Source organism: Hyaena hyaena, unplaced genomic scaffold (assembly GCF_003009895.1).
Source record: "Hyaena hyaena isolate Hyena2069 unplaced genomic scaffold, ASM300989v1 scaffold_34, whole genome shotgun sequence".
Taxonomy (NCBI): Eukaryota; Metazoa; Chordata; class Mammalia; order Carnivora; family Hyaenidae; genus Hyaena; species Hyaena hyaena.
In genome coordinates this window covers 2,817,047-2,825,399 of record NW_024080665.1, presented here as the reverse complement: position 1 = coordinate 2,825,399, position 8,353 = coordinate 2,817,047, and positions in this window count along the sequence as shown.

Sequence of the window (8,353 nt, the reverse complement as noted above, 5' to 3'; positions counted from 1 at the left end):
TAGTGAAAAGAGCATGAAAGCACGAGCCCTGGTTCTGCCGGTCACTGAGCTGTGTGATGTCAGAAATTGCTTTCCCAGGTGGTAAAATGGTGCTAATGTACCTCTCAGGACGACTGTGACAACGTGAAGACAAACAGGGAACATGAGACCAGTCTATACGCCTTAAAGCACTGTGCACACGGAGGAATTATTACTACCCGAGGCCACCTGGCCAGGAGTCACTGAAGACAAGCTTCCTGATAAAATCCACCACAGGTCACAAGAAATCTCTGGGAGGTCAAATAAAAGACTTGATACTGAAAGTGTGGTCTGTGGTCCAGTGGCACTGGCATTGCCTGAAATCTTGTTTAAAATGCAGAATTCAGATCCCAGTCTCCAACCGAATCCAAATCTACTGAATCAGAACCTGCACTTTAACAAGATCCTCGGGTAGTGCCAATGCAAACTAAAGGAAGAGATTCTCAGGCCCTATGATCGGGGCCAAGCCCTGCTTCTTTCTCCTCACTTACCTCTCTGATGTCCACCTTAGATTCTGGACTCAGTCTAGGTTTGCTGCAGGGAGAGACCGAGCCCAAATGACCCCTCCTCTTACTCCTTTAGCAAAGCCCTGTATTCTCATAGCTGTGACGGAAAATTACAACTACGCTCATGTTAACGATTCTGAAGAAATAAGAGTGGGCTGAATCACATTCAGAAAAGTACGATAATGCATTTCCGAAGTTTACCATCTAAAATGGTTAAAATGAGGAACAACAACAACAATGTCCTGTTGCTTAATTTATTTGGACGGTGGCAATCCGGAAAAGTCGTCAGTACAAAATGACTCATTCCCTGAGGGTTCTGAATAAGATTCTAAAATCACCACCCATGGTTTTCCTGCACTTTGAAGTGACAGAACAAATGACAACAGAGATGGCCACTGTCCTGTGGGTCCAGAGCGGCTGATACACAAACATTTGACAACAATAACATCCTCATCCCAAAACAACCTGCGATAGGGATGTTATTTCTGGATTTGCTCGTGCAGTTTTGTTAATGAGCACTGGTGCACCTGTGCGCAGAGCCGCGGGGCCAGCCTGGAAGTTTTCTGTACAGCCGATGAACAAACGTGTTGGTGCCTCCCCAGCACCAAGTACTTTTCCAAGGCCATGAAGGTGAATCCAAGTCTCAGAACAAAACTCTCATGGAGCAAAAATTAGGAGCCATAAAGGAGGCGTAGAAGAGCCACAAAGGAGATGCGGATGAGGGGGCAAATGGGGAGAGAGTGAGGGGAAGCATCCCAGGTGACCTTGGAGATGCAGAGCGAGAAGGGGTCTGGTCAATGATCAGAGAAGTAAGTGCGTTGTGTGAGGAGGGAACAAATAGCCTGTGCAAGGCACCGTGAAAGGCCTTATTCCAGGGTTCTTATTCCAGCAGGACAACAATCTAATGCTAAGGGGGGAAACCCCCAAATAAACAGCCCTTTAAATGATGTAACAAACTGTGGGTAACTCAGGTACGTCACAGCCTCCGGCTCACTGCTGAGTTTCCTACCACCTTGTCACCCCACGCCCCATCTTAGGGTGCTCTTTCTAGTTCATTCCACTCCCTTCTTCCAGCCTCAGCTCTGGGGTTGCCTTTGCGTTGAGGCCTCCACCCCACCCCAAAACCTGACCTCTCCTCTTCTCAACATGGATCGGGATGCCGTGGACAGGTAGTAACACAGCAGGAAGTGTGAATCAGAAGGGAGCTGATCTTCGTTTGGGACAATCTGAAGCTGAAGTACTTCTAGGAAATTCCGTCAGGGATGTCTCAAGGCAGTGGGCTTTGGCTCAGGGAAGAGCTGACGGCTGTAGATAGGAATTGGAACTTGTTAGAAAATTAAGGCAGATGTATCCACTCACCCGCCCACTTCTGTCCCCATGTATCTTTTCTCTTCTGTTACAACGGATGAAGCCAGCACCTCCACAAATCCCATCTCCTCTCACTATTCAAGAGCAGTGCACCAGCAACTCTCCTCTGTTCTGCGTTATAAACTTTCTCTTCTGCGTTGGAGCAATCACATCAGGGATCTCATTTCCTTCAACTAAAAAACAAGACTCTTGACCCCATTTGCTTTTCCAGCAACTGCATCATACCAGCTGCTCTTTACAGCAGCCCATTGAATTATCTGTATTTTCAGCTCTGATTCTCTCCTTACATTCTCCTCTAGCTTTTGTCCCCAGCTCCATCAAAATTGCTCTTTCCGAGGTCACATAATGACTTTACATGGCTAACCCCATGAGTCCTCATCTTACTGGGTTTCAAAGCTTTATCTGTGTCCATGATAAACCCTCCATTATCGGATTCCAAGACACTAGAATCTCAATCTCTAGATTTACCTCCGATTCTTTTGGCCACTCCTGCTCAGTCTCTTTTCTGGTTCTGCTTCATTCTCCTGCCCCTTATGTGCTCGACTGCCCAGGGATTAGAATCTTGAACCCCTTTTTCACCTACCTAACTTGATTTCTCCACTTGATGTCTAATAGGAGGCTTAAATTTAATTTATCCCAAAATGAGCCCTTGATATTCTCCTTCAAAATTAGACCCCCCCCCCCCCCCCGCCAGTCTTTCCTATGTCAGTTAATGGCTAGTCTACTCTTCCAAGTTGCTCAGGACAAAGCCTTAGTGTTGAAAGTGATGTCAGCAAAATGGCAAAGTAGATAGCTCCAAGCTCCTACCCTACCCACAGAAACGGAAACCCAAGCAGAAACTGTCAGAACCAACTTTGTCAGAACTCTGGCAAATCAAAGGTTTACAGCAACAACCAAATGCTAAGTCAAGAAAAAGCAACTTCGAAAGCATAGGGTGGTTAACAGGGGCTCAGGGAGGTGGGAAGGGAGAATTATTGTATAAAGGCTTCACAGTCTCAGTATGGGATGATGGAAATATTTGGAAATGGACAGTAGTGATGGTTATGAATGCAACAATATGAATGCACATATGAATGTGCATAATGCTGAAGTCACAACAATATGAATGCACATAATGCCACTGAAGTGTGTGTTTAAAAACAGTTAAAATGTTAAGTTTTATCTTATGTATAATTTACCACACAAAAAAAATGAGACAGAAACAAAACTACAGAAAAGCTTTGTGGCATTTCGACTAGCCTTCGCCCCACCCTCTCCCGGGCTGAGCAATGACCTTAAAGATGCCCATGTTGCCAGGGTCAGGCCCTGGCTCCTGCCTTTGAAAGGAATGTGGCAGACCTTCTTTGCCAATTATTGTGTACATTTATTCTAACCTGCCTCAGGGCTATTTGGAGGACTGAAGCAAGGCGGTCGCCTCTGTTTCTAACTCAGAGCTCAGTGAGGCTGGAACTGCAGAATACAATGCTTGAAAACATGGTAAGGCTGTCAAACAACCTGCAAATGGCTAAGGCAAAGGATTAGGGTTGGGACACAATGGACCACCAAAGGCCTGGAAGGAAAAAGCTGAGGAGAGTTTCTCTGGGGATTCAGGGCATTGGAAAGCACCTGTATATAAAAAACGACTTTAGAAAGCTACATGCATGCTTAGAAAAGAACTGAGAAGACTCCATGCTTTCAGCCCAGGCCAGTCCCTAAGCTCCGCAGGAGTCTGGGTAAGTGTTGAAGGACCACAGCCCAAGACCAATGGTGTAAGTGTATGTATGTGCATGTGCTTAGCTCCTAGGGTTCAAGGAAATCTCTGTCAAAACACTAGTTGAACACATGCTGAGGAATAGAAACTTCAGTGACCACACATGAAAAGGAATATGGTCTCTGGAAAAATGACAGTTAGGAGACATCAGTAGACAAATGAACCACTACAGCCTTTAACAGTCAGAAAAGAAGAAAAGAAAAAAGAGAGAAAAAAGCAGCAAACCTTGCGGGAAAGGGAAAATCAGATTTCCAGTTACCATACCATAATATTCAAATGTTCACTTTTCATCAAAAAAAAAATCACAAAGTATACACATAAACAGAAAAATATGAGCCACTAAAAGGAACTAAATTAAGTGACTGACACAGTCCCCAAGAAAATCCAGACATTGGACTTACTACTTTAAAATAACTGTTTTCTATGTGCTCAAAGAGCCAAAGGATAACATGGACAAAGAATAAAGGAAATACAGAAAGTGATATATGAACAAAATGAGAGTAACAATAAAGAGAAATTATAAAAAGGAACCAAAAAGGGGCGCCTGGGTAGCTCAGCTAGTCCGTTAAGCATCTGAATTCGCCTCAGGTCAAGATCTCACAGTTTGTGAGTTTGAGCCCTGCATCGGGCTCTGTGCTAACAGCTCAGAGCCTGGAGCCTGTTTCAGATTCTGTCTCTGACTCTCTCTCTCTCTCCCTCCCTCCCCCACTCATGCTCCATCTGTCTGTCTCTTGAAAATAAACATTAAAAAAATTAAAATTATATATAAAGGAGCCAAATGGAAATTCTGGACATGAAATGTATAATTATCAAAATGAAAACTTCATGGAAAACAGTATAGAGGCTCCTCAGGTAAATTAAGAAAAGAACTACCATATGACCCAGCAACCCCACTTCTGGGTATATATTAATAGGAAATTAAATCAGTATCTCAAAGAACTATCTGCACTCCATGTTCACGGCAGCATTATTCATAATAGCCAAAATACGGAAGCAACCTGTCTGTCAACAGGTGAATGGATAAAGAAAATATGGGATGTATACATACAATGGAATATTACTCAGACTTAAAAAAGAAGAATATCATGTCATTTGCAACATGGATGAACATGGAGGACATTATGTTAAATTAAATAAACTAGACACAGAATACAACTACTGTGTGATCTTACTTATGTGTGAAATCTTAAAAACTCAAACTCACAGAAGAGAGTAGAATGGTGGTTTCCAGGGGCTGAAGAAATAGGGAGATATTGGTAAATAAAGTAAAAAAAAAAGCCAAATCTTTACTATTAGAGGGGTGCAACAAAAAACCTTGAGCATGCAGAAGACAGAATCCATGAACCTAAAGTTAGGACAACTGAAACGATGCAGTTGAAGGAATGGGGTGGGGGGGGGGAAGGAAGAAAAATTAACAGAACCTATGGAACCTGTCAGATACTATCAAAAGGATCAATATATGCATTATGGGAATACCAGAAAGAAAAGAGAGAAAGGAGCAGAAAGAATATTTGAAGAAACAATAATTGAAAACTTTCCAAGTTTGATGAAAGACATAAATCTACACATTCAAGAAGTTCAATGAACTCCACGTAGGATAAACTTACACATTGAGACACATTATAGTCAAACTATCAAAAGATAAAAGAGAATCTTGAAAGAGGGAAGCAATTCGTCAGATCCAAGGGCTTCTCAATAAGGTAAACAGACAGTTTTTCACCAGAAACCATAAAACCTAGAAGGCAGTGAGATGACATATTTAAAGTGCTGAAAGGAAGAAAAAAAAACTGTCAATCAAGAATTCAATATCCAGCAAAACCGTTCTTCAAAAATGAGGGAAAAATTGACATTCCCAGATAAACTAAAGCTCAGGGAGTTCATTACCACTAGATCTTCCCATACAGAAGTACTAAAAGGAGTCCTTCAGACTGAAACAAAAGGCCACTCAACAGTAAGTTGAAGCCATATGAAAAAATACAGATCTCCAATAAAGTTATCTACATGGGGAAATATAAAAGCCAATATTATTGTATTTTTGGTTTGTAACTCCACTTTTTATTTCCTACATAACTGGAAAAGACTAATGCATAAAAATAACTATAAATCTGTTATAGGATGTAATTTTATAAAGATGTAATTGTGATGAAAACAACATAAAGGGGGATGAAGCTATCTAGGGGCAAAGTTTTGTATGTTACTAAAGTTAATTGGTATCAATTCAAACTAAACTGCTATAAATTTAGGATGATAAATGTAATCCCCATGGTACCACAAATATCTAAATACAGTAAAACACTGGTTTGGGAACAAAATTGTTCCAGAAACTTGCTTGTAACCCAAAGCGCTTCACTTGTATATCAGAGCACATTTCAAGAACCGTTGTCTCAGTTGTGATCATGTGACATTCAGTGTCACATACTACTCATATTGCAAGACACCACTCGTTTATCAAGTTAAAATTTACTAGACATATTTGCTCATCGTGTGGCAAGTTAAAATTTACTAGAAATGTTTGCTCATCATGTGGAACACTCTCAGACCAAGTTACTCACAATCCAAGGTTTTACTGTACCTAAAAAATGTACACAAAGGAAATGAGAAGCAAACATTTCAATAAAAAAATCAATTAAACCCAAAAGAAGGAAATGAGGAATTTTAAAAAGTATTAGACATGGAAAACAAATACCAAATGGCATAAATAAATCCTTCCCTATTACTAGTTACATTAAAAGTAAATGAACAAAACTCTCCAATCAAAAAGCAGAGATTATTGGGGAGCCTGGGTGGCTCAGTGGGTTAAGCATCCAACTTCAGCTCAGGTCACAATCTTGCTGTTTGTTAGTTCGAGCCCCACATTGGGCTCTGTGCTGACAGCTCAGAGCCTGGTGCTTCAGATTCTCTGTCTCCCTCTCTCTGCTCATACCCTGCTCATATTCTATCTCTCTCAAAAATAAATAAACATTAAAAAAATTTTTTTAAGCAGAAACTGTCAGATTGGATTAAAAAATGATCCAATATGGTATCCATAAGAGCTCGTTTTAGATCCAAAGTGTGTAGGTTAGAGGATGGAAAAATATATTTCATGCAAATGGTAACCAAAAGAGAGCTGAGGTGACTGTACTAATATCAGACAAAATAGAATTTAAGTAAAAAAACTTTTAGAAGACACAAAGGACTACATACTGATAAATGGATTGATTCATCAAGAAATAACAATTATAGATATACATATGCCAAAGCTCCAAAATATATGAGCCAAATATTAATAGAATTGAAGGGAGAAATAGCTCACAATAATAGACACTTTTGGAGACTTCAGCACACCACTTGCAATCATAATCATAGATAGACCATTCACAGTGGAATAAAGATAGAAATCAGTAAAAGAAGGAAAACTGGACATCTCACAAATATGTGGAAATTAAACAACAAATTCTTAAACAACCAGTAATTAAAGAATCAATCCTAAGAGGAAATAGAAAATACTGAGAGATGAGTCAAAAAGAACACAGCATACCAAAATTAATGGAATGCAGCAAAAGCAGTGCTCAGAGGGAAATTTATAGCTGTAAATGCCTACATTTTTTTTTAAAAAGGAAAAAGATCTCAAATCAGTAACCTAACTTTACACCTTGAGGAACTAAAAAAAGGAAAACCACAAAAAAACAAAAACTCAAACCCCAGAGCTAGTAAAAGGAAGAAAATAATAAAGAATAGAATGGAGATAAATGAAATAGAGAATAGAAAAACAAGAGAATCAATGAAGCCAAAAGTCAGTTCTTGGAATAGATCATCAAATAGATAGCCCATTAGGTACTGACAACAGAAAAGGAAAGACACAAATAACTAAACTTAGAAATGAAAAGGGGGACATTACTGCTGTCCTGGCAGAAATAAAAGGATTATAAGAATATTATGAACAACTGTAGACCAACAAATAAGATTACCTAAATGAAATGGATAAGTTCCTAGAAATACAAAAATTACCTAAACTGACCTAAGAAGAAATAGAAAATATCAACAGATCTATAACAAGAAAAGAGACTGAATCAATAATCAAAAACTTGTCAACAAAAAGAATCAAGGACTAAACAGCTTCACTGGCGAATCCTACAACATTTAAAGAATTGACATCGGGGCGCCTGGATGGCTTAGTCGGTTGAGCGTCCGACTTTCGCTTAGGTCATGATCTCGCGGTTCGTGGGTTCGAGCCCCGCGTCGGGCTCTGTGCTGACTGCCAGCTCAGAGCCTGGAGCCTATTTCGGAGTCTGTGTCTCCCTCTCTCTCTGACCTTCCCCTGCTCACGCTGTCTCTCTCTCTCTCTCTCTCTCCTAGAAATAAATAATTAAATTTAAAAAAAAAGAATTGACATCAATCCTTCTCAAACTCTTCCAAAAAATAAGAGGGAACACTTTTTAACTCATTTTGCAAGGCATTACCCTAATGCCAAAGCCAGCTAAAGACATCATAAGAAAATTACAGACCAGTATCCTTCATGAATATATAGATAGAAGAATCCTTAACAAAATACTAGCAAATTGAATCCAATTTCACATTAAAAGGATTATATACCATAACCAAGTGGGACTTATAACAGGAAATTAAGAGTGGTCCAACATAAGAAAGTCAAACAGTTTACACATTTATAGGACAAAGAGGGAAAACCTACACAATCATCTCAATTGGTGTATAAAAAGCATTTCACAAAATC